The sequence below is a fragment of the Drosophila takahashii genome, chromosome 3R, assembly GCF_030179915.1.
Source record: "Drosophila takahashii strain IR98-3 E-12201 chromosome 3R, DtakHiC1v2, whole genome shotgun sequence".
In the NCBI taxonomy this organism is placed as follows: domain Eukaryota; kingdom Metazoa; phylum Arthropoda; class Insecta; order Diptera; family Drosophilidae; genus Drosophila; species Drosophila takahashii.
In genome coordinates, this window is record NC_091681.1 from 37,914,708 (window position 1) to 37,941,704 (window position 26,997).

General features: G+C 42.1%; 1 protein-coding gene and 2 long non-coding RNA genes across 3 annotated transcripts in view; 1 reads left to right on the forward strand and 2 right to left on the reverse strand.

Annotated features, from left to right (window-relative positions):
• Positions 1 to 9,074, reverse strand: part of nAChRalpha1 (nicotinic acetylcholine receptor alpha1) — a 57,819-nt gene extending 48,745 nt beyond the window's left edge. The window contains exon 1 of the mRNA XM_044395606.2: positions 8,858 to 9,074. The gene's annotated coding sequence lies outside the window, so the exon portion shown is untranslated. The remainder of the gene's footprint in view (positions 1 to 8,857) is intronic.
• On the forward strand, positions 2,831 to 3,753 carry LOC138913378 (uncharacterized). Its single transcript, XR_011419084.1, has 3 exons — positions 2,831 to 3,021; positions 3,151 to 3,384; positions 3,438 to 3,753. It is a non-coding gene; the product is annotated as an uncharacterized lncRNA (long non-coding RNA).
• A 223-nt stretch (positions 9,075 to 9,297) lies between the features above and the next one.
• LOC138913355 (uncharacterized) lies at positions 9,298 to 13,751 on the reverse strand. Its single transcript, XR_011419044.1, has 2 exons — positions 13,573 to 13,751; positions 9,298 to 9,612 (listed from the first exon to the last, which is right to left on the reverse strand). It is a non-coding gene; the product is annotated as an uncharacterized lncRNA (long non-coding RNA).
• Between the last annotated feature and the right edge of the window lie 13,246 nt (positions 13,752 to 26,997).

A 26,997-nucleotide genomic window follows, 5' to 3' on the forward strand; every position in this document is an offset into this window, starting at 1 on the left:
TGTGTGTTGCAACAGAAACAGAAACAGAAACTTTCTTCCCCCTTTCAGTTAGTTTTATTGGCTTTGCCTGTCGTTTCTCACACTGCCCTTGACTGATATTATGCCAGGGGGATTACTTTGATGGCAGCACATGAATTACAGCCACAGTCGGCCGCATAAAACTATACCCATATCGATCGGAAGGTGAAGCTGCCGCTGCACCGTGTACATCAAGCTGGGACTAGGCTGAAAGGCGAAAAGTTTTATTACCCCATAGCCTTTGCCATGGCTCCTCCTGTCGAGGATACTTTCGGGTTTTATGCTCCGGCCAGAGTCAATGAATTGATTGATGTACGCCTGGTGGCGAAGCCAACCCGAAACGGCATCAAAAGGCAACAGCAGCGGAATAGAATGCGCATAAAAAGGGCCCAGGATTCAGTTGCCAAGCTGCCTGCCGCCTTTATCCTTGCTCCTCTCTTGTTTTTCGGGGGCAAGAACCGAAGCTCACACATGCACATAAATTACAGTTTTACGCTGACAGTTTACTATTTGCCTTCGCTGGCTTTTCATTTTTCGGCGGTGAACGCACTAAAAAACCGAAGCTAATAGCCACACACACACACTGGGCGTAAAGTACACGACTTTATGTTCTATTTGCGGGTTTTACTGTTTTCCCTACTCTCTCTCTCGGTTGGGTCAAAACTTCAAACAAGCTGAAAATTAATTTAATGCGCCATTTCCATTCGGCCAGGGGGATATTTCTGGGAGCAGGGAGCGGAAAAAATGATTGTAAACGGCAAAAGTCATTGGGGCAAGCAAATGAAAATGTAAACTTAAGTGGCACACACGCATTTTTTCCAACCATTTTATGTGTAAAAACGAAAGCGAAAGAAAAGGCGGGGGGAAATGCGAGAAAAGCGAGGAAAAAGTAAACGAAAGCCGAACAAGCGGCAGGCAAACAAGCTTGAGCGCAGAAAAAAAAGGGCCAAAAGCTCGAGAGTCTCGACTCTGCTGCCGCTCACTCCATATTTTATTTAACAGTCGCTGTGCGAACACTCGACACACATTCGGCGCTAGTTTCGGCCACCATTAATTGGATGTGCCAGTTACAATGGCCTCCACATCCCCCGAATCCACACACCACATTCCACCTTCCGAACCCTCCAAAACCTCCGCCCGTTCGAGCGGGGCTTCAATTAAATTCAAATTAAGGCCCGACCTAAGCCCAAAACAGATGGGCAGAGATTTTTGCAGCACTCGCTGGCAAACAAGAGAAATACTGCACAGCAAGAAAAAAGAGTCGAATTGATTTAGCTTAAAAAGAAATTAAAAAGGTGTCTAAAAGTATGCTACAATGTTAAAAAACTACATTATATTTATCATTGCATACTTTTAGACTTCTGTACAAAAGTTTTAGCAACTTTTACTTCTTTTGAGATATTAAATAAAAATACACTGACTGTTTTAGGCTTCACCTGAATTTACTACGTATGTATACAGATTTCCCAAGTATTAAAAGCCACCAGTCTGAAATCAAATAGAAAAATGTCTAAAAGTATGAAACAATAATCAAAAAACTACATAACATTAATTACTGGATACTTTTAGACACCTCTATAAATGTTTTAATAACTCCTACTACTTATAAGATATTAAAGAATATACACTGACATTTTTAAAGCTTCACCTGTTTTTACTTCCTGATTTTTCCCTCAGTGCTGCAGATATTCCGGCACAAACGACTTAAATGATGCCCCAATGACGTCGCATAAATATTTCGTTATGGCCCGTCTGCCGGGGAGAAACAAAAAAAAAAAAGAATCGGCAAACGGCAATCGAAATGTGGCAGCAAATCGATGCCACTTGCGCCGCTCCACGTGGCGTATGCGTAATGCAGACACGGCAAATGGCCAAGAGTCGTTTGCCATTATGTCCGTGGCGTTATTTATGATATCTCCATACGACTATCGCGCGGACCTTTGAGTTCCGAGACGAAACAGCGATGATCTGCGGTTCAATTAAGTGGAAAATAACCATAAATCAAGGCAACATCATATCTCAGCAATTGAGTTTCAACTTCGGCATTGATTCCATGGCCCCCAGGTAGTGAGTATCTCTCATATCTGATGTCCTCTTTCCTGTGCGGTGCTTTAACCATTGAGTCGGGATCTGAAGTTGAATCAGAGGCGTTAGCTCGTCACACACACACTCACACACTCGCAGGCGGCATTATTCGATTCTTATTGTAATCGCATGAATATATTTCTCGCATTATAATGCTCAGCTGAGCTTCAGTGGCTTTTTCCTGCGCAGTCGTTGACTTTTTGCATTTTTAATGTCTGCGAATCTCTCTCTCTCCTTTTAGCTTTTCCGATTTTCCCTGCGTATCGGCGTATGTGTGTGTGTGTGTGAGTGCGTTCAATAATTTCCGCCACGGCATTTTGAGTTGGGTACCCCAGCGGGAACATTCCTCTGGAAAATAACATATTTTCAAGAGGTTTCTCCATACAAGCGGAAGGGACAAAACCTCATTCACCCCTTACATTTCTTCCGTCTCTGGTTTCAAAATACACGGGGGTGACACAAAAAGTAAGGGGGGAATGAGGTTTCTATGTGGTTTTCCTTGGGAATTTACATTTTCCCTACACCGTCGCCTGCTGAAAGAAACAGGATTTCCAACACTTTCTGCTAAAAGGAACAGGATTTTCAGCACACAAAGAACCACCTTCTTACTTTCCCGGTGGGACGCTGCCAAATAGAGTGTAACGCGTATGTGTGTGTGTGTTTGCAGGCGCCATCAACTTGAAAAAGTGTCAGCAGGCAAAGCCTTAAATCTCTGCCTGCCACTTTGTGTGTGTATTTGTATTTGTATATATGTACGCCACATGGAACACACACACACACCTCTTCCGCCTTTCGGTTGCCAGAAAATCGCATTTGTATCACTGCATTTGGCATTTTCCGTTTGCCAGCTTACCAGTTTTCCCTTTTTTTCACTTTTTTCCACCCGGCCATTTCTGCCGCCTAACAAACCGGAAGGAAGTAAGTTTTTAAACGCAGCCAGCCAGGCCGAGATCCAGAGATTTCGAATCGCCCCTGGGCACGAAGCTGTGATGCTGACTGCGGTTTTCCCAGTACGTTTTCCACCTCGCTTTCCCTGCTTTCCCGCAGTCAAGACAGTTTATTACGTTGCACGCGCGAATTGCACTGCTTCCAGCCAACGAACCGAATTCAGGCAGCCCAAAAGCGAAATTGGCCATTGTAACCGAAGGGAGAAAAGGTAGAAAAGGCTTCGTTTTAAAGGCTCGCCTTTCGTTTATAAAATTTACCTTTTGGCTAACCGAAATTCAGCCGCCACTCGATACGTCAAGTGCAAGTCTTAACCGTTTTTGAGAAACTTTTTCGGTAAGGTCCTTATAAACGTGGCCATACAATTTGACAGCTTCTACGGCTTTCAGGTTCTTCTTGCCCAGGAACTTGTTGGTCTTCAGTGGGAAACTTTTGCCTGTGGACGAGAAGCCACCCCCGAAAACGAGCTCAACTCATTACTACAACCCCTTCGAAAGCAATTTGTGCTAGCCCTTAAGTCATTTAAATTAAATACACTTTAAACTAAAGGCTTAGGGACAAGGCAAAGGCAAAGGGTTTCCCCATTGGCATCCAAAGTATCCACGGCGAAATCATTTCGAGAGCCCGCATGAATGCGAATGACTGTGACTGGTGCGAAATATATATATTTTATATACAGAGACCCGGAGCCCGAGGAAATTAAAGTGGTTTTTCTTTTTTGGATTCGGGGGTTGGCTTTCCTACGCTCTGTGTGTGAGTATCTGAGTACAATATTTCGGAAATTACTTTGCACCGTTGGTGGTGGTTGCTGTGGTAACGCTGACACCGCTCTGGACTCCGGCTTTGAAGTTGGTTTCTCTTCCTTTATTTCTGTGCCTTTTACCTGCAACCGAGAGCAGGGAGTATGAACTTCCGTTTGCCGACATTTGGCAAATTGACATTTTTATTTTTGGCACACAATACTTTTTCACTTGTTTCGGGGATTTCTGGTCTTTCTGGGATTCCTGGGCTATCACCCACCTGCCCCAAAATATTCGTCTAAATGAAAACTCGCAGCCACCTTTTGTCCGGCAGCGGGAGTAAAAAAAAGAAAAGCGACCGGAAAAACAAAGAAAATCCGATGGAAATTTGAAAGGGGTTCGTTTCATTTTTATTCGCTTTTTTTCCTTCCTTTTTTGCGCTCTTGGCCTTTGTCTTTCGTGCGTGTGTCGATTACTCCTCTTTGGCCTGCTCCTTGGCTCCTTGGATCCTCGGATCCTTTGGCCCATTCATTCAGTTCAGTTCAGTTCCACTTTTTGGCCTGTGTGTGTGTCTGTGAGTGAATGGCTTTCATGCTGGCGCCATTTCATGCTGCCGCCTAAAAAGTGTTGAATGAAAGCGTCTTGAGCCTATTATGCCATAGCCTATATTTAGATGAGTGTGCTCTTGGTGCCGTGTTATCGTGCAATTTTCGTTTCGTTTCGCTCCTCCCCCGTGCGACTTGTTCAACTGGCTCAAAAGAGGAAAACATTTCCTGAGATTGGGCTTAAAGGGTTGAAAAAACATGACACCATCACAGGCACTAATTCTGGCAGCAAGATTGAAACTAAGCAATTCGTAAAGTGACAATCATTTAAAGGGATAATGTGTTTGGAAAATCCAATTCTAAGAAATGGAAAAAAAGAAAATCATAAATCTTTAAGCTTATATATTAAATCATAAATTTGTATGATTAAATATTAGTATTTTTCCTATTCCTTTTAGAATTTTTAAAAATAAAATCATTTACTACTCGTTTAAAGTCCTGACATGATGTGAATAATTTTTATAGTCACCAAATTCAAGCGAGCAATTTACATTTTGATGGCTCCGCTTACACAAGACATGTGGAGCCAATGGGCTTACTAGCAGCCACAAAACTTCCACTTGCAGGCCAATTTGATTATGGTTTATGCATAGACATACGCTTGCCATATAAGACAGTAGACCAATATGGCTCACATAGCCCAGAAGTTGTAATAGATATGCACATAAAAGTTTTTAGAACACCAAAGGTCCCTTTTCATCATATACATATATATTTTTTTCGTCAGTTTTCCATTTTTATGCAGAGCGTTTGGAGTACTTGTCTTCTCTCTTCTTTTTTTCGGTGGCTGCATACATTTGCGTATAATTTTACAATGTCATTCAAATTCAAGCAACATCAATAAAATCTTGGATCGCTTCTTGAATATATTTATATACATGCTTGTGCCCTATTTATTTCGTCCTTAAAAAGAAGTGGCAGAAGGAAAACGGGGAGAGTTGCATGCAAAAACAAACAGAGAGGTTGCATATGGGAAATGGCGCAACATTTTATAGCGCCAACTTGTAAGAAAAACCCAAAAAAAAGTGGCATTCGCAGTAAGGACCAACTTATAGTTGATATGCCACCGAGCGGCCCTATAGTTTTCCAGCGCCAAGTAAGTTCGAGTCCTTAGATTAACTGCCAAGCACACACCGAAAAAAAGCAGACAAAGAAGAAGGAGTGAGAGGAGGATAAAGGGGAGTAGAGAGTACAGAGTACAGAGTGGAAGGAAAATGGCGCAAGAGGACATCGACGGAAGTCTGGTTGTCCTTGTCATCATTTGGTGCTGGCGCAAAAAAAAAAGGAAATTTTTGGCAAAATGCGAAAAACAAGTAAACGGAATTTGACAAACAATTTCAATAAATTTCTGCAAATAACTGACAGAGACAGCGAAGAAGATAGAGATAGAGACAGAAGGAGAGGGCGCACAAAATGGCCGACGACGAGGAGTTCAAAACGAAATTAAGAAGAGGAAGTCAGGCGAGCGGAAGGGATAACAAGTCGAATGTTGCGTTGACAATATTAGTTGATGTTCCGCACAAACACAAATACAGGCACACACACACACATAGCAAATGTTATTCCAGGAAGTAGCGGAAGGAGCGGGGTAAAATGGCGGCCATGTCATATCGTAGTTCATTGGTTTGCCTGTCAGCTGTCAGCACGTAAGCCGCTCGTTCGAGCGATTTTTCCTCTCTCTCTATCTTAGTTTTCTCTTTCCCTGCTTCTTCTTCTTCCCATTGACCGGGAGCCATCTTTTGGCCAGGTTCCCTAGCCCTTGTCTATAAGGCCTTAGCCCATCTGCTTGGCCGCTGCTCTCTGGAATGTCATGACATGTCAACATTTAACACTTTGTCCTTTTGCTAGCCGAGGTCCTTCGAGGTCCTCCCTTCCTGGCAAACTTTTCCTGTTTCTCTGCAGCAGCTTTTTTTCCTATTCCCCCTTTTTTTTCGGTTGCGACAAAAATTTGTCACACGAGCAAAATGTTATCGAAGGCATATTACATGCTGCTGCTGGCTTATGAATTACGAGTTACGAGTTGCGAGTACATTGCATAACAGGGGATGGAAAAGGGGAAAGGGATGAAACCTAGATTGGATTTTGGCCGGGCTGTAATGCGAATTCGGGATGGACTAGCCCATGATGACAGGCAAGTGAAGCGAACGTGAAAATATTTAACCCAAAATCATGGCTTTTTATCGAAGGCAACGCTCTCTCTCTGTGATTTTATTTCCATTTTTGTTACGGAGCGGGTTGCCTTTGCTTTGTACGTCAGTCGGTTCGTGTGTGCCTCTGGCCAGAAAGCCACCCATCGGAGCAATTTCTCCCGACACACCGACTGCAATCAGAGATCCAGAGAACTAGCCAAAGGCAAGATGGCACTCCACTTGATTGCCAATAATAATCGCTGCTTCCTTGGCCCCTGGCCCAAACGTGCCTCCAGTTTAGACGCAATCACAGAGGAGAAGGCACTTGGAGAAAATATCAAGAACAGGCTAGTTTTTCATATTAAAAAAAACTTTTTTAATGGTTTATTCTCTCTGTCTTTTTCCTCTGTACAAATATTTTTTCTCCCTGTTCTTCTGATAAGCAGGTTTCCTAACTAACTATACAAAACTTGAAGTACGCCCATAAAATGTTGAACATTTTATTACGATACCTAAACAGAGGCACACACACAACGTAATTATGTACAAGTCGAGCTCAAATCATATAAAAATTTATAACACAAATGCTGATGATGGCGACGACAACATTGGGGGCATTATGCATGGTTTATTCTTCGCTAAGCCGCAGAACGGAGGGCTCGGTTTCGGGTTCGGGTTCAGCTTTCGGTTTGGCATCTATTTTTATGCGACAACGTTACATTTTTTATGAGTGCCTAATAGTATGCAGCGTGTGTATATTACGTATACGCCCCGTTTTGTAGTGTCAAGGTGTAGTAGGCATCTCGTTCGCTTTGGCTCAGGGACCTCGGAGCAGCCCATCACAGCCCAAACCGGTGCTAAAATTAAACCAGACGCGGTGGCCTGCGTTTCGCAGCACCGCAGCAACACGTGCACTTTGGGCCATTGTTGCCATCGTTGATGAGCGCGAAAATCACAATTTTCCCTGCAGTACAATTTGTCAGGGGCTTTTGCTTTCGTTTTATCTAGCATTTTCTCTTTTTTTTTCGTTTTTTCATTGCAGTCTCTGGCGAAATTTGCCTACAATGACAATGTTGCTGACAGCCAACGGCTTCGATGTGGGCCTGTGGTTTGTCGGTAGCTCGGTAGTAGTAGCGGCTGTTATCCTTTTATGCATTTTAATTTCCACAAACACAGGCTCACATTCGCCAGGATGAAGGATATAGTATATCCTAGTAGGCAACAGTAGGCCGGGACACGTGCGTGCCAGCACCCGTGGGTGTTTTTCACCGAGTGTTTGTGTTTGTGTGGGGCGATCATAAAAGCATCGCATTAGAAATTATACGACTGTCGCTGCCACACAGATACAGATACAGTTGCAGATTCAGATACACAGATACATAGATATATGTATAAATACAGATAGAGAGACAACGTGTGCTGGGGAATTCATTAGCACGACTCTCGCTGAAAGTTTGCCCACGTCACGCTGTCGCAACTTTAAAGTGCCTGTTTCCCATTCCTATTTCCATTCCAAGTCCCCCATTCACATTCACATTCCCATCCCTCAACTTTTTTGCCCCCTGCGTGTGCTTATCATAAATTCATATGTGCGCCGCTCCGTTTGTGTGTGTTTGTGTTTTATTAACATTTTGGGTGCATTAACCTGACAGCTAATGGCCAGGCGAAGGCCCGCGTCGGGGCACAGATTTTCACATTTTCAGATTTTCACATTTCCCCCTGGCCCCCTGGCTCGTTGGCTGGTTGGCTGCCTGTCGAGATTGACACGAGATCACGTAATGGTCGTGGGAAATTCTCGGAAGTAACTTGTAAAGATGCGATAATTGAGTTTCGCGTCGGAGGCCATCTTCGCAGCTCCTTGCGGGCTCTGCTCTCCAACTTCCCCAACAAATTATTGACAATTATTACAGCGTTTTCATGGTCTACGAAAATAATTAAACGACTTGTAAAATAAAATCCCTAATCCTATTTTTCCTCAAAAATATCCGTATTTTGGCCAAAACAAAGCCGCAAATTGTCCAAATATGGAATGTCTTCCCGCTTTGAGATTGTTATTAAAATCTCAATTGATTGACAATCCAAACTAAAAACTTTAATTTTCTACAATTTTTTTTTTAATTTGAAAAAATAAGAATGAGTTTTGATCTACCTAAAACTGATGTGGATCGTTAGATAAGGTTGTTAGCTTTCCAAAACAGTCATTCTTTTAACTAAGGCCCTTAATTTGTCCAAGTTACGTTAATAGAAAATGTACGGTTTTAGCAAATTAAGGCTAAATTTCTTTCAGAGATTTAACGCCCTCCCAAATCGATATATAAATTTGAAATAAACTCACCGTTGCTGCACAGCGCGTTGCATTGCCTACAGATGACAGGCCGTCGTAGCGTCGCCGTCGACCACTTGGCTGATGTTGCTGGTTGCAGTGATGCTGCTGCGTTGTTGCTGCTGCTGCTGCGCCGCCGTCGTCGTCGCCAGTGTTGTTGCTGCTGCCCGAATCGTCGATTAGTTGCTGAGTGGCTAGCAATGGGCAGCTGCCGGCCACGCCCAACAGCCCGCTGACGCTGCTGATGTTGCTGGTTGCAGTGTTGCTGCTGTTGCTGTTGTTGCTGCGCCGTCGTCGTCTGCGATGGCGATGATGCGGGTGGTGTTGTCGCTGGCGTTGATTGTGACGACGGCAGCGTTGCTGTTGCGCCGCGGCGTCTATTTTAATGGCAGCTATGGTGCTGCTTTACAGCAGCACACCACCTATCCACGGAGGTTCCTTGCTCCTTTTCCCTTTCTTCTTTGCCTTCCTAGTTGCCAAGTGCTGCTGCTGCCGCTCAGTGTTGCTGCTGTTGCTGCTGCTGCTGCTGATGTTGCTGTTGCCACATGCCTTGAGCTGTTGCGTCAGTTGCTCGCTAACGATGACAATTCCATAAACATCCTTTCGGTTTCCTGTTCCTGTCTCTGATGTTGCTTCTTCTTTTTTGGTTTTGCTTAAATTCCTGATTACGTTTTTGTTGCTGGCAGCACTTTGTTGTGGTTGTTGTTCGTTTTTTGATGATGATGGTTCGAAGCAATTCCAGTTAGCAGTCTTGAGTGTTGGAATGGCTGCAAAAATGAATTGAAAAGGTCCATGAGAAATTATCTCTTTTACTTTGTTTGAAAGAATATAAACAAACAGATAAAAACATTAAAATAAATAAGAGAACAAAGGGGAAGGAAGGCAAGAGAGAACGCTATTGTCAAGTACCCCGACTATCAGATACCCTTTACTCAGCTAATAAACTGCGAGAGAGATGTAGATATGCGCGCAGCAAAGCGACTGCTTGCACTGCTTGATATATATTGATCTATATTTGTTCATAACTTTGTAATGAATAATCCTATTTTAAAAATTTCTTTTACATTTCGATAGGTATTAATAAAAACAACAAAATTGCTTTTATACTTTTTCGAAATCTTTAATTATGAGGGCGCCAGGCACACGTTTGAGTGGGCGTGGCGCTCTGCTGAAACAAACTTGTGTAAATCGTGGCCAAAAATTAATGGAAATTATACTATCAATTAGCCTGAAGCCGTTTGCTGGCATCGTAATACATAAATGGAATTAACCAACTACAGTTGCCAAGTTGTCCAGAGAGCACTTGGTCATTTGGCACTCTTCCTATCGAGAGGGCTGGCTAAGGTCGCCGGTTGTAGGGGATTCCGATTATTGCCATATCTCTGGCGGCATCAATATGAATTCGTTATAAACGATGCAAAATCGGAATGGGAGTGGAAAACGGGAACAATTTATATGGGAAAAGCGTCCGCATGCGGAAACGAATTTTGTGTAAATTATAGATTTTTTCCCTCTGCCTCGCCGGCTGCCGTTGCCTGGCAATTTATCGTATTTGAGTTTTGGCTGGCAATGATAATTTATATATGTACGAAGCGACTTTTATATGTGCCAGCCAGCTGAGAGTGTGTGTGTATCTGTGGGCCTTTGAGGGGCCACACCCAGTTGACAAATTGCCAGGGGAAAATTAAATATTTTTTGCACTCGTTAAATTGCAATAACGATGAACGAAAGAATCTCGTTTTCGAGCAAAACTTTGGCCATAGTAATTTAAGGAAATTTAAGGCAATTTTCAAATTGCAGATTGCTGTTAAAGTAAACGTACAAAGTTCATGCGGCGTCCAATTTATTATTACTTTCCATTCAGTAATTGAGGACTGCAATTAAAAGTCACAAAATGCACAACAGAGCGGAAAATGTTGGGCCATTTAAACGAACGAACGAAATGTGCATTTGAAATGCTAAAAGGAGTAGAGTCCAAATGTGAAATGCAAATGACAAAGCCTGGAATAAAGTGCAAAAGGAGGAAAATGGGAAAAATGTGGGAGAAAAACACAAAAGGGAGTGGAAGCTGGAAAATGGAATGAAAAGCTAGCAACTCTTAATGAGTGCGCTGACATAAAAATAATTATGAATTAAAGCCAAAGTTGCTCGGTTATTTTTTGTGTGTGTGCTGCTGGTTTAGTATTCCTTTCAGTTGGCTCATAATTCAGATGCATGTTAAATAAATAGAAAAGAGGAGTGGCGAAACAGGACGGGGCAGACACAGTTGTCAACGAACTCGGCTGGGTTCAGTTTGTTTCATTGTCTCCAGAAATGCGACGTCATCGTCAGACGTTGCTGTCGTTTGCTGCCGATGTTGCTGTTGCTATTGCTGATGTTGCTGCTGCCGTTGCTGCTGCCGCTGTCGTCGGTTGGCGCCCGTTGTCTGTCTGCATTTTCATTTGTGGCGCATAAAGGCAGGGACCCGACGAACCCCACGAAGGCACAAGAGCTGCCAGCAAATGTCCATCAGCCAGCAGCAGCATCACCACCACAGCAACATCGATGTACACGTATCTAGGCATCTCTGGGTGCCTTCAGCGGCTCTTTTTGTGTGTGCGTGGAGCATAAAGGACCAGCGGACGACTGGCAACAGTAAACAGGCAGTCGACAATGCGGGCAGTTGGCTTAAAAATAAAAATGGAAGACGGGAAGGGGTTTGTAAGGGGGTTTTGTAGGGAAAGGAGGTTCACAACTCCTCTTTGGACACTGCGGGTCGGCTAAGTGCATCCCCCAGATTTCTCGCATAATGCACTCGAGTTCCAGTTGAAGTTCGAGTTCGCGTTGGAGAGTTCGCTTAAAGCCCAGATTGAATGCAGCAGCACGTTCTGGGTGGCCGAGCCATGCTTCCCAGGGATCCCCTCTAATGAGCTGTCTTAAATGTTTAGCTGGACGGCGGAAACTGAAAATTGAATGCTATAAATTCCGCTGCCCAGCGACAAAGCAATCAAACCGCAATCGAATGGCACTCTGTCGCAGATTTCTCAGTTAAATACATTTGAATATAAACTTTAGTTTCCTTCTTTTGGCATTGATTCATTGGTATTTCGATTGGGGCAGCTGTAGCTTTAATAGGAATATTTAGACACCTCTTTGCCCCCTTTTTCCACCCAAAGGGCTTCGTTTATTTTATAAATTGTTTGCTCGCATTTTCTCCTCTTCGCCTTTTGCACAGCGCTGAAATAACAATTGTGACAGCAACTTTTGTGCCACCAACTTGCAACTTGCTTAATTTTGTTTGCGCTGCACAAACTACTTAAGCGTGCAGCTCTGAATAAAAGGAGGACCAACGACTGAGACAATTGTGCCACGTTCCCTTTCGAGATAATACATCAATTTCAAATTATTTGCAGAGCTCTAGCTGCTGGACAAGCGGGGGTTGTTGGGCGTGACACTTGCCGGCCAATATAAATAAACACTCGATATTCAATTTAGCAACGATTCATCAGCATATTGCAGCGGTGTGGGTCGCCTTTTGGGGGGGCCAAGAAACTTGAGAACTTGAGATGGCAACAAAAGGCGCTCAGACGGAGACCGAAAATCAACTTCAAAAAAGGCAAATATTTGCGCAACAACAGGACGATGCTTGGATATAAATATATATATATTTTCTACATATATATAGACATCGCTACATTTGTGTGTCAGGACAAAGACAATGGCAACAACCCAGAACAGAACCGAAAAGAACAGAACAGGCAACTAAGCAAGTGGGAATTTGCGTAAAAAACAATAACAACGAAAACAAAAACGAAATGAAAAGCGAAAAACGAAAAGCAGGGAAAGCTGGGAAAGCCAAAGGAGACTGTCTGACTGGCATACCTGGCGTATGAGTAATGTGCTACCTTTCAGGTACCAGGTGACTGGAGGGCGAGTGGGCGGGGCCAAAGGAAGGCAGCTGAAGGAGGCGGCTGGCGAAACTGGGATAACAGGTCGGAGCGTATTCATTAGAGCAAACGAGAAAAACGTTTGAGGTAATAATAAAACGAGAAAATCAACACAAAGGCAGCCAAGGCAGACATGTGAGCCTAGCGAAGTCAACATTTGTTTACACGAGTCACTGAATTGTGATTAAATTAGCAGGCGTATAATTACTAGGCAGCAGAGAGGCATTTAAAACCAAAAAATTCAGACTTTAGAATTTGATATTTTTTCCAATGATTTATAACTGTGGAGAAAAATATAATATAATTGCAGCAAATATTTTGGTACACCAATTTGTACATAATTACCATAAATTTCGGTTATAAAAACGACTTTTGAATAAAAATATTATTTTTGGGAGCAACGGAATATAAAAACCAGTTTGAAAAGATTTTAATCATTTTTAGGAATATTACCTAAATTTTTAAAAAATCTCCCTGAATATCACTTTTAATATTTGGTTTTCCTTTAACCATTTCAGGACAATGGGGCTGGCATAAACATGGGGCTTGCCTTCGCCTCAATACTCAAGTACAGTGAGCTCGCACACTGACACACATTTCCGATGCCCCTGTCAGTCCGTCTGCCTGTTTGCCTGTCTGCCTGTCCGTATGTATGTCTCCCTGGCTTTTTGTGTCTGCCTGCCTGGCTGGGGCGTTGAACGTAGTCGCAGTTTGGAGCAACAGTTAAGCAGGAATCATATAGCACACTTTAGCGGAGGGTTGTTGAAAGGGGAGGTGGTTTTTTGAAACGCCGTAACTTACATTACAGGGCTGCTGCCGCTGGTGGCATCAATTTTTGAGTCTGAAACGGGCGACCGACCGACCGGAACGGAACGTAGAGTAGCGGACCAACCGACCGACTTGGCCGAAACGGATTGAGCGACACGCGGCGGAACCGGAAACGCAACTCAGTTTCAGATTTAAGATGAGACACTCGACACTCGACACACTCGACGCTTAGTAGTTTTTCTGCTGGATAGCGATTAACGGACGCCGAACACTGGCGGTCCGCTTGGGCTGAGCACTGGCACACACACAGGGAGACGCGGATACGGGGTGATGATGCGGATGCGTATGCGGATGCGAATGCGGATGCGGGACCGGGCTCGGACTCGCTGCTCTGCAGCAGCCGCAGATGGGAGCCGTTGGCTAGCGGGCTCATTTGCCTGCGATTTGTGGCAGCATTTTGTTTTTAGCTTTTTTGGTTTGTGACTACAAAATATTCGTTGGACTGGCTCTGTTTTTTTGCTTTTTTTTGAGTGTGAGTGTAGCGGGTTTTCAGTGTGTTTTTTTATATATTTTCTTATTTCAGTTGTTTTAATTTTGTTTTCTTTTTTTGTGTGTTTTTTTCTTGATTTTTTGGGGCTCTGCTTTTGCTTTTTTCTTTGTTTGGTGAGACGCGGCGCTTGTCACTCGCTCGATGCGTACGATTTCTTCAACCCGCGGGCTCTGAGGCAACTACTGATGGCCGCCGCTGCACGGCAGACTTTTTCGCAGCTGGGGCCGCCGCCGCTGGTCCTTAGGAGCGGATGCTGCTCGGGATGTGGCCGTGTGGCCGTCGCCGTCGCTCTCGCCGGCTCTGCGCATGCTGGGCCACAAAGCGACAAAGTGGAAGAGCGCAGCAGCCACCCTTTTTGGAATCTCTGAGATACAGGTTCTCTTTGAGCGCTAGCTCCTTTGGCACGCTGGTAAGTAGGCAATGGTTTTAGGTTTGGTAATTTCTTGGGCGAGCCTAGAAGTAGGCAATGCTTTTTGGCTAGAGCTCTCATAAATAGGCAATACTTTTTTATATGAGAAGGGATTTATCTCTAGTTCTTATGAATAAACAGTTCTTTATTTCGTTTATGAAATTTTAAAGTTCTGCAATAAAAATAACAAAACTCTCTTAGCTTTTCACGCTCTTATCTGCAACTCCAAAAGGGCGTTTTACTTTAAGCCACATGGCGAAAGTCTACAAACCCGAGAGCATCCTAACCCAAACTCTCTTCTTTTTTGGGAAGTCTCTCCGGGTTTTTGGCCACCATTTCTCAGCCGCCCGCAAATCGTTAGCCAGAAACTCCAGGGGACTTGTGTCGCCGCGCGTTGGGCGGACAAAAAGCGGCCTGGCTAATAATTTACATATAGGGCGTGGATTTTTCTCCGGCCAAAACTCTCCAGCGGCGATGGATGCGTGTGTTTAATCGGGGAATCGGAATCGCAATCGCCAACCCACCGCCCATCCTTGTTTTTCCACCCCCCGAACCCCCTACCCCTACCCCTCAGGCGTCCAGTCACATTTGTTTGTTTATTTCGAAACATTGTTGTCCTTATTTCGGCATGCCTTTTGTTAGCCCTCTGCATTTTCAGCAGCACAAGAGAAGAGAGAGAAAACAGAGAGAGAGAGAGAGAGGGAGGAGAGCGAATTTCATTATGCGTGTGAATGAATTTTATTCGGCAACTGTGTGTGTGCGTGCTTGTACATATGGGTGCAAATGGATTTGATGTAAATTGCAATTTTATGCGTATTTTCATTTCGCTTGCGATTCTCTTCCTTCTGGCTTTTCCCCATCTTCCTGTTACTATTTTCTCTGTATGTGTTTTTTTGTTTGTTTTTTTTTCGGCTTTTTTTCTGTTTCTGTGTCCTGTCGCCGTGTCCTGCTGTGCGTGTAATTGATAATGGTCTCGATTGTGGTTTCTTCTCTCTGTGCCTCTCCCCTTCTTCCTTTTCCCCCTTCACCATGCTTTTTCTCTTTATCTTTGCTGTTTTTATTTCCCCTTCTTGTTTGGCTTTCATTTGTCTGCGTTTCGGGGGAATTTTTGACAAAATGTGCGCTCCTGCCACTTTGTGTTGCTGTTTTCTGCCTCGACCGAAACTGAAACCGAACCTGAAATGCATTCAAGTCGCATGTGGCCAAGGCAAATTGGCCAGTTAACATGCATATTTATTTTTATGCCAACACGTGCCAATATTTACAAGTGTAATTCGTCCTACGCCAACTGCGTTTTTGTTGCTTTCAATTTGAACGGCAATTGAATAAATTCAATGTGGTTTTGACACTTTATTTTTTGAGTATGTGCAGGTTTATTTATTAACTTTGTTAAATTTTCTTACTATTTTTTTTATTGTCGGGCAAAATATTTTTTTTAATTTGAGATGAAGGTAGAATATTATAAATTGATCCACTCCATTTAATAGCCGATTTTTAAAAATATCTTTTTTTACCAATTTTTACATTTTTTGATATGGGGTTACCATTAAATGTCTAGTTTTACATTCAATATTTGAAAAAAAAGTGATTTTTTTGGGTCAAAAATTAAAGTTTTTTCTTTTTCCAAAGGATTTTGCAAAAAAAATTATCTACATATAAAAAGGACTTTTAAATAAAAGCAGCTAAGTTTGTTTTCTACCAAAATGTTGAAAAGGAACTTAGTGTTTAATATTGGTTTATTGTCAGCAATTGAGTCCCGTCAACCTGCATATATTTAAAGGTATTTGCACACGCACTTATATTTCAGATAGTGCGTGACAATATTTACAAGTGTCGAACGACCTAAGCTAACTTTATTTTATTTGTGCATTCGAATAAGTTGGCCCAATTGCTGCTGACTGTATCCGTTTTGCTCTGGGCCAACTGCCCAGAAAGGGTTTAACCAATGTCTGGCTTTGATTATTTCGTTGAGAATCGTGCTGGGAAATTTAAATGAAATGAATCCAAATTAGGGCTGATGAAATTCTTTTCCAAGAAAGCTGGGAACACTTGTCGATTTATATGTATTCCTTGGCAATTAAGTTGTTAATTTTAACGTGTAGCTATTAGACCCAAGCTGAACACCAACTACGGTTAGAAAAGGCCACATCCCTTCACATTTCCGGCTGCTACAGCATTTCGCAATTTGGCCAGCACCCAAAGGTATTCGTGTCGCACTGGCCGGGACAAATGGCGAACGGCAAAGGCAAACGCAAACGGCAAATGCCAGACATCATGGCCAATGGATGGCCGCTCATTTGGCGCTTAAAAATTATGGCCACATGTGGGCAGTAGGGCCAAAGCTAAAGCAAAGGCAAAGCTTCGTCGCCTTGGCCAACGTGTTGACCGAATTTTGTTACGTTTGCAAGTTTATCGCGCCCACTGCTGCCGCAAGGATCTCCTGCCTCACTCTCTCGCATCCCCCTGAAGTGCGTGTATGGTGGTGAATTAGGGGTGGAACAGCATTCAGAGGTTTAGTGGGTAATTGGTAGGCAGGTTGCATCGCCTGTGAGTGCCACAACGCATCGTCGGACGAGTACACAGCACACAGCACGGCAAAGAACACCTTGACTCGGGCTTTCATGTAAATAAGTAAATCGTCCGACCAGGGGGGCGTATGCGTAACGTGCCGGAGAGAGGGGGAGGAGTAAGGGCGCCAGACTGGGTCTGAATCGGAGCCAGTCTGCTGGGCATATTTCATTGTTCACTTTAAATGTTAAACTGGCCCAGCCAAGGCATTGTTCTTGCCTTTCAGCCAAATACCGTTTGCCAGCAGGTTCGAGCAAGTGTATTTTAATGCTTTGTCACCAAAGCCATGCAGTGCTGAGCAAGCTAAGGGCAGAAAAAAAATACTTGATATATATTTGTAATTCGAATTAAATCATAGCTCATATTTAATTGTATCTTAAAATCAGACCTATCATTATATAGGTTTTATTTATTTATTCTTAATATTGTAGGGCCGAAAAGTAAGAATAAATAAAGAAGGCCAGAAAATAATGCATTATATCTAAGCAAATATTTATTTTTAATTCCAATAAAATCAATTTTATGCTCATTTATATATAAGAATCAAACTTTTTTAATATTTTGGTTTTACTTATTTTAGCTTTATACTGTAGGGCTTAAAAGTAAGAATAAATCTGCCCTTCTTTAAGGCCAGAAAATAATATTTTATCTTAAAAAATATTTATTTTTAATTTCAATTAAATATATATAAAACTCATAGCTATTTTTTCTAAAAACCAGAGTTATACATTTACTTATTTGGGGCTTAAAATTAAGAACAAATGTATAACAGAAAGGGATCCCGTTCAATCGATTCATGAACACCCCTTTAACTGCTCTCAATTCTTTATCAATTCCTTATCTTCCCCTTCACCCTCCATGAGCTTTTCAAGCCCAATTATTTATATCCCGATTCATAGTCCCAGATCATGACATCACTAAGCCAGCACCTGCATCTAGTTACCTTCGTTGGGGCGTCCGAAAAATTGTATGGCTTTGGCTGCTGCCTTCACATCCTTTGTTTGCCCGAGTGTGGGTGTGTGTGTGTGTTTCTGTGTATGTGTGTGTATTATTGTTTTGGCTCTGTGTGAAGTGCGCTGCTTGAAATGCTGCACATGCCTGGCCAACCGCATGCCAGGCTTAGAGGACCGCCGCAAATATTTCGGGGCTGCTTGCCCACAGAAAGCCCTTTTTCTACTTTCTACCACCACTTTTTTCCCTGCTCAAATTTATGGTACTGAGCAAGGGCCCCACCTGTCCCTCCTTTCAGAGGCCGCACAATAAAATATTTTTTGCATTAGGCAAAAATTTGTTGAAAATATTTGCAGGTTTTTGCTTCGGCTTGACCAACAAAAAAGCTGTGGGGGTGTTGTAAGCACCGGGGTCTCGGCAATTAGGGCTGCTTAAGGGTTAACGCTGTGGAGAGGACGGGAAGTTGCACATTAAGCGCTTCATTAAATATTTAAGTTTGACCTGCCGGCGCACGTACCACGCTGCGTATGCGTTATATGAACGAGCACGCTGTTCTCGCTGTTGTTTTTGTTGTTGCAGTTGCCGTGGCTGCTGCTGCTGTTGTTTCTCCACAAAAGAAGTGGATTCTTGTAGCTGGTGCAGCAGAAATAATGTTAAGTGCGGCCGCGAGCATGAAACTGACATGGTTTTTAGCGTTCTCGCATTTTCCCCCTCTCCCCACTGCATTTTCCTTTTTGCCCGAGCAGTTTTCTTTTGCATTTTCCCCGTGTAGCACTTGTGCGACGCTCGCAGCGAATCTTCTTGGCTGCGACTTTCAGTTTCAACGGGCTATGTGTTGTATCTTCTGTATCTTTTTCTTTTCGCTCAGCATTTGGCATTGAACCAGTTCGCCTCTATCAATTGGTGGTTCTGGGTTCTGTGTTCTGTGTTCTGTGTTCTGGGATTTGTATGAAGGGATAAGGCGAACCAGCTCAAAGAGACTTTTGCTTTGCCGCCCCTGACATAACTTTCGTTTTGAGGCGAGGCCCTGCAATCTGCATATTAAAATGCCGGGACGGGCTCCCTTCTGCTTCTGTCTGATTGCCACTGCACAGGGCCCGTGAACGTCTGCCTTTCACTTTGTCAGTTGCCTCGCAGTCTCACCTCCCAGAAGTCGGTCGCAAATTAAAAACCACGGCTAACGACTAGGTGAGCAGGCACCCCCTTATCCTAGATCCCCGGCTTCCCGCCTTCCCACTTTCCGCACACATCACTCCCCTAAAAAACATCTCTCATATTCCGTGCTCAGATTTCCAGCACTAGCACTCCAGACGAACAGGCGAACACTTAACCGGTTTCGTTTCTGTGGCCGCTTTCCTGACTGCCGCCGCCTACATTTGCTCATTTGCCGCACTGACTTTTTGGGTCACATCCTTTGGGAGCAATGCGTCAAAATCAGTGTCAACGCGCAGCGGGCTTCTCCTTTGCTGTATCTCTTCCTGCACTGGGAGAAATAATTATAGTATTTAGTTTTATAAATTTTTACTAAGTCTCGATCTATATACTTCTAAAAACAGGCGTCTAAAAATTTTGAATTCTTACTATCTTTTCTTAATATTAATTTTTTTCTTTAGGAAATCAACGTATTCGGGTTTCCTTATATGGAATATTTACTAAATTGTTTTTAGGTTTTCTTTCAAAGGACTGAATATTTATTTTAAAGAACTTAACAAGAAGAACAATTTTTAAAAAAGTAATATCAAATACCTTTTCCCTTTTCTGAAACAATGCTTAAACTATTTTCAAGAATTCTTTTAAAGTGATAAACATTTAAACTATACTTTTTTAAGGCTAAAAATTAAATTTAAAATATTCGAAATACATTTTTAAATTTATAATTATTAAGCCCAATACTTTTTCTCCTGTGCACCTCTTTTTATCTTATTCTGGCAGTGTGCGTGTTAAAAAATTAATTTTTGCCGTTATGCAAACCACTTTTAGCTTGCACTCCCTTTCCTTTCCGCTGCCAACTCGCTGGCAGAAATTGGCATAGTTCGCCTTTTGAAGGTTGGCAATAAATTGCCGAAAAAAAGGGTTAAGCAGAGGGAAGGGAAGGAAGAAAAGGAAGAGGTGAAACCTGCTGCAATGTCGTTACCTTGGGGCTTATCGCGTAATGTCTTCATGGGCGTGGCTGGCAAATGGCAAATGGCAACCGACTGCCAAGCGTTTATCGCAGCTCGCTTAAGCCAAAAATCCAGAAATCCCAAAGAGCCGAAAAGCCAAATTTCATAAATAGTTTGCCCATTTCGATCGACCGTTTTGGGGTGATTCCGCTAGGTCGGTGATTAATGCTTAAAAAAGAAAATGGAGACGAAGCCGGCAATCCGAGCAGATAGATTTAATGGGTGACGAAGGCAGCCTCAACGATCCTTCATAACCGTTCGCTGGGCCTCAGCCTCCTCATTCCTCTCTACCATTGCGTTTTTGAAGTGCAAGTGCAGCGACTGCACTGCACTGATGGCAGCAGCTCCTTCAAAAACTTGCTTTATGGCCGTCGTTGATGACTTGAATAATAATCATAATAATAACAAGGACGAGCTGTGACAAAAGCACACCTGCCGCCCACCCACACTTACGTACACTACACTCACCCACACAGACACACGGACACGTGCTCTTGTGTTTGTGTTTCGTGCCTGTTAGGCTGCCACTCCCACTGCCACTCCCTCCTCCTCCGCCCCCATGGCACTTGAAGTGTGTTTAAAGATAAAAATGCAGTTTATCCTCTTTTCAGTGCAACTAACTGGGAATGTGTGTGTGGTAGTGTATATACATATATCCACGCTTTTTGGGCTCTTGAGTGCTTTAGAAAGAATTTTTGTTTTTGTCCACATTCTTGTGCGCTTCGTATTTTTGTGTAGGCTGCATGCCACGCCCACGTGGCCCACCCAGACCAACGCCCACTTAGTCCAACGCCCAGGCTCAGGCCTTTCCTGCGCTTGAATACTTTTCAATAGTTCTTCAATAGTTTGCCGTCAACACTCTTTCAATCTGCACCTTCGCCATGCACTTTACACCATCCTCTTGGATGAGGATTTCTCCCCCTATTCGCTTTGTTTGGACCTCTGAAAAGATACCTCGGCTCTTTCGGAGCACAGAGCACAAGTAGTTGTGAATTCAGAATAATCCATATTTGGGTTATGGGCGAACTTAATTGATTTAGGACAGGTTGACAGGGGTATCAAGGTAAGCAGATGGAAAGGCTTACAGATTATATCGATCTTCTCTTCAAATCCAGAGAAAGTGGTATAATAAATTGATTTTTCTTACAAGCAATTGAATCATATTACAATTTTCTACAACCTAAACTGAGGAAAAGCACTTGCAATATAGATTTTATAGAAAATTTTTTAAAATAATATTACATTAAAAGTGCAGAGAAACTTGTAAAACAAAGAGATTGTTCTTACAAGCAATTGAATCATTTTACAATTTTCTATAAGATAAACTAAACAAAAATCTTTTAATATAGATTTTATAGAAGAAAATTAGCCTGCCTTTAAATAATATTAGATTAAATACCAGAGAAATTTTTAAAATAAAGAGATGTTTCTATTCAATAAATCTATTTCAACTTTTGAAAAAAATGTTTAATAGCATAACTGCCTTTAAATAATATTATTTAAAATACTAGAAAAACTCATAAAATAACCAGAAGTTTCTTACAAGCAATTGAATCATATAAAGATGTTCACAAATTTATAAAATTAGATACAAAACTTTTTATATCGTTTCCAGGAACTGCAGTTCTCCATGAAGTCCATGAATTGGATTACCAGCCTGCTAATTTGATGGTACATAGACTACCGAACATGAAGCAAACAACTCGGAATAATCAATGGCATCCGCAGCCCATTGCGAATCCAAAGACGGCATAATAAAGTCGGCGAATTACGGGACCAAGACAACAATCAAACACAATCAGCGAAAGTATACAAAAAATTGAATTTTGATTTGGCTGTTGGATGTTAGCTAATAATGAAAATCAATTTGGGGGCGCATGCCATTTTAAGCGGAAGTCCACGGAGAAAGGAAAAACAACAGCACTTTAGAATGCGAATGGGATGGATACGTTTTGCTTATGCGCAGCAGGCATAAAATTATATGAAATATAAATAACAAAAAGTTGTTATGAATATCAAATGACTCCGTTCCGTCGGCGCATAAATGAGAGAAGTTTGTTTTTGGATTGATGATGCTACTACTACGCTCGTCGCAATTTCGACAATCAAAATAAATATTTAAACATAATCGGACCCACAATTAGCCAGAGACTTTACCCTTTTGCGTTCCTGGCTTCTGCCAACTTTTCGTCCGTTTTTGTGGTAAAAATAAATTAGACTAGGGCCGCCGCCACCCACAGTTGCAATTGGCCTTCATTTGCGAATGAGCAAATAAGTGAGTTAACTGTAATTTCGGGCTAGTAATCATTAATAATTTATGGCCAATAGGCCTCGACTCTGCCCGCTCTCTGTCGCTCACACACACATACACTTAAGCCGCCCCTGGAAGAGGGGGAGAAGGGGGTGTGGCCAGGGGTTAAGTTGAACCGAGTGGCACTTTGGCCTGGCTGCCGTTGCCAGCCACTTGACGTTTGGTAAAGCAAATTTTAAATAGCACAAATACTTGTGCTACTTTCTGTTGTTGTTGTTGTTTTAGCTATTGTTGTTGTGCCAGTTTTTGTTTGACCGGCAACAATTGACGGGGCTTCCCCTTAACACCCCTTAACCCATTGAGTCAGCAACGGACTGCAGGCACAAATGAAATGTAAATAATTTAACAGGAATAAGTTTAACGGCCATCGCCTGAGCCCTGTTGATCTTTCAATTTGCCAAAGAAATGGCGAGAAGTTGAAGCAATCAGAGCAATGAATACAAATGAAATGTTTGCTTTGAAATCAGGAAATCAAAAATAATAAAATAAATAAAATACAAACATTTATTACCGGAATAAATTGTCGACTGTTTTATTAATGTTTATTACAGAAATTTAAATTTGTATTATCTATTTTGGTTTTAGAAAAAAAAGTAAAAATATTTCATAAATCAAAGCAATATTTTTTAGTGCCCATTAAATTAACGAGCGATTAATTCAGTTTAAGCCATAAATATATAAAATTAACAATATCAGATGGTCTGTTGAAATATGATTAAATTAGAAGCCGAGTTAATCATGGCGACTTCCGTTCAGCTGCTTTCATTGTCTTTCTGGGCGTCGAATTTGCCATATTTCTGCTTTTGGCTGGCATTACTCACGTTCACGTTCATTGCAGGCGTACGTGCTAATGCCGGCATATTGATAGAAATCCTGTAAATATCCTGTCAACACGCCGCATCGAGCAATAAGGGAAGGAGGAGCCCAACAGAGCAGCCATTTGGCAGGACGAAATGGAATGGGCACTGGAAATGGATGTGGGTGTGGAGGCCACGGCAGTCGCACGCTAATAGCGACAGCTGCACGTCGCCAGCGATAACAGGATACAACATTAAAGCACCGTCAGATTTACTTTTAAAGAGAACCCACTTCGTTTTCGGCCCCACCCTCCGTCCAGCAGCTTAAGACATCAAATTATGACAGGTTGTGGCTGTTTTCAAGGTATTCTATGTAGGTCGTACCATGCGTTCCATGATGGATTCGCCCAGCTTTTCGACTTGGTTGGCATGGCGCCATAAAGATGTTTAAATACTCTAAAATGGGGGAGTGGCCACTAGGGTTGTTCATTTCTCAATCCTAGGATACTATGAGGGTAAACATTTAATTTCCGTTTTTACTTGCTAAAATATTTGATTTAACAAAGACAACTGAAGTACCTAATCATAAGAAATACATATAATATATTTCAAGGAACTTAAATATACTTTAGAACTCCAAATAGTTATAATATATTTCTAGATAAATAAGATATATATATGTTTACTTATTGTACTTTCTAGGTTTTTTTACTTTTATAAGTTTACAGTTTTCTCGTTTTTCATTGTACAAAGGCAGACGGCGAACCGTTAGCATCTACTCTCCACAACTGCAACAATATAAATTTAAGTCTGGCTTATCAGAGAGGAAACGAAGTAGTCTAGTGATTACAAAAATAATATTCTCCGCTCCTGGCCCTCCTTCTGTTTTAATACTGCACATTTCCCTTTCTTTTAAGCTGATCCCAAGCCTTATCAGCACACTCCAGTAAGCAGCGAACCCAACTTTCCCCCTGGAAGCCGCCTCCCCCGTTCCCTGGCTCAACTTTAGCTGCACATTTTTGTATTCCTCTTCCTGGAATTTCACTTTATTATAAAATATTGAAGATGTACACAATACAACACAAAAAAAAGGGAGCTGCGGAAAAGAAAGAAAATCGCAGGTAGGGCCAACAGAAAAAGGAAAATCCCCACTCCCGTTCACCGTAAAAACTGGCAAAAGACAGACGAGACGGCGGACTAGCGTTTCCCGATTTCCCGCTCTTCTGTAACGCTTGTATCTGAAGAGTAGAGATGTTTGGAATAGGGGCGCCATCTAAGAGACAAGAATGGAACTATAAGGGGCATAGAAAGACTCGGAGGAGAGCAACAGGGGGAAATGTCATCCTTATTATGGGGCATTGTCTCTCTGGACTAAGGCCTCAGAAGGGTTAGCGCCAAAAGTCTGGCGTCCGTAGCGCTCATTCCCTAAGCACACCTCCTAAAGATCAGTGGTGCTCAGTATAAATTCCTTGGTGCAGCAAAGTTAAATAGTCAGAAGTGTGCGACTACCTTGAAAAGAATTTGTTACCAGCGCAGAGTCCAGGGAGGTAAGCAAGAGTGTAGGTTCTAAAATAAGTTCTCGACCAAAGTTTTCCCATTTAATAGGCTTGGCGCTTATACAAATTATACTGTATCGCTGGAGAAGTCCGACAGCCAAATTGGTGGAAACGGATCCGACAGAGATTTGAAGCCTACGGCAGCAATCAACAAGAGTAGCGTTCGCTAAAGATAATTGTTTTGGGTGTTATTGGCTTTGCGTTTGAAATAGCACAAGTATAAGCAGAAAGCTCAATATAGGGCTTGAGTTCCACTCATAGGCCCAACGTCGAGCCGGGGCATCGAACAGGCAGTCACAGAGCATCCGCGATCGAAAGCGCTCAGTTTTTCTGCGTAGTGTGAGTTTGGCCGAAGCCAAAGAAAATTCAGTTGCCGGCGGAAAAGTGGCTAAAAGGAGAGCATTTTCGAAGTGGGCAATCTTCGCGCGCTGTGCTTAGTTTTCCCGGGAGAGATCGGCCACGGAAGGTCGGTCCAGAAGCGGCAGCAAAAAGAGGAAACGAAAAAAGAGAAATGCGGTTCGATTAAGAGAAAAAAAAGAATAATTTTATTTTTATTAGTGAATAAGTTTTTATGGTGTTAGTTTTTTTTTGTGTGGGCCAGAGCGAGTTCCTATGAAAAGTAAAAGAAAGAAAATAGAAAATTAAAGAGGAATAAGCGTGGCGAAAAGTGGTTCGAAGTGGTAGTCCCAAATTTCTAACCTCTCAAGAAAGAAAGAAAAGAGAGAAAAAAAAAAAATGTCGTGTCCCCCAGAAAAGAGTTACAATTGATTTTTTTTGTGATTTTCCTTTTTTTTTTAAGTTTAAATTTCTAGCCACAGGTCATCCAGGAAAGCGCTTTCTTCGGTGGATCTACATTTATGGCGGTGAGTGAAAATTTACCCATATTACATAACACGAATTTGGCAAAGCGGTAAAGAAAGAAAATTACAGAAATAATCGGCTGAGCTTTAAAAAAAAAAGAAAACAATGTTTAAAAGAAAATGCGGGACCTAATCTAAAGTTTGAAATTAAAATTAAAATCTAATCAAAAAAAAAAGGAAAAAGTCGATCGAACCCCTTTTTCTCACTAAATTCACTCAAGTTCGGACATATGTTCGTTTATATGTTTGATGGTATGTGTGCATGTTCGATGGTCTTGCTCAGTCCCATGTTTAAGCTTAAATTAAAGAAACCAATTATATTTGTTTATTCATTTTAATTTCCACAATATTTTATAAGAATTGCCACTTATTTTGATTATATTTATTTATACTTTATTTTCCTTTTTATATATTCTTCTATTTTATTATAATATAGTTTTTTTAACATGTATGTTGTCAGCTTAGGTCAAATTTTATATTTTGTTTAGAGAGTAAATAAATCATTATAATGTTTTAAAAGACCCAGTGTTGACCCTGACTAACATGACCGTCTGAGAACCCCGAACAAGGGGCTACTATGGACAAAATGGACTCAACAACCAGGATTATAGTAGCCGTAGGTTGGGTGGGCAAACCAGGCCTAAAAACATCAAAGGGTTTGGATGTTCGGAGGTGCCACAAAGCCTTGTTTTGCAAATAAATTTCTACCTTTTTTTTCAGCTATCCCTTAAACAGCTTCCTATAGACTATTAATGAGTATGTGATCCTCTAACCAAGATTAGCTTGTCATTTGCACGCAAGTTTTTATGGAAATAATGAGCATAGGCACCTTGGGGGGGCGTGGCAAGAATACCACCCTAATTGCTGGCGAGCGAGAGTCGGAGAATTTTTCATATATTGCGTGCGGCACCCCTCCCAAATCAACATCTCGCCTGAAAAGGAAACATCGTAGGTTACGATTTTCTGAATCCCTCATCATTATTGTTATAAATGGCGCCCAACGTGGGGCCACGTTAAGTAACGTAGCTCACCATCACAATTACTCATTTTAGCCAGAGTTTGCAAAACAGATCTTACTTTGGGGAAAAATCAATTAATTTATTGGTTGATTTAGCCACAAACGGAGTTTGATCTCGTTTTGTAGCTCAAACCACGTTCAACCTCGTTCGAAGTTCGATCAGTCGCATAGGACACGGAGAGACTAAATACTGGGAAGTAGGGTCGTCCGGCCACGGCTTGATCTAAGCTTCAACGAGGGAGAAAAACCCTATTAGCATACCCTCTATCCACATCG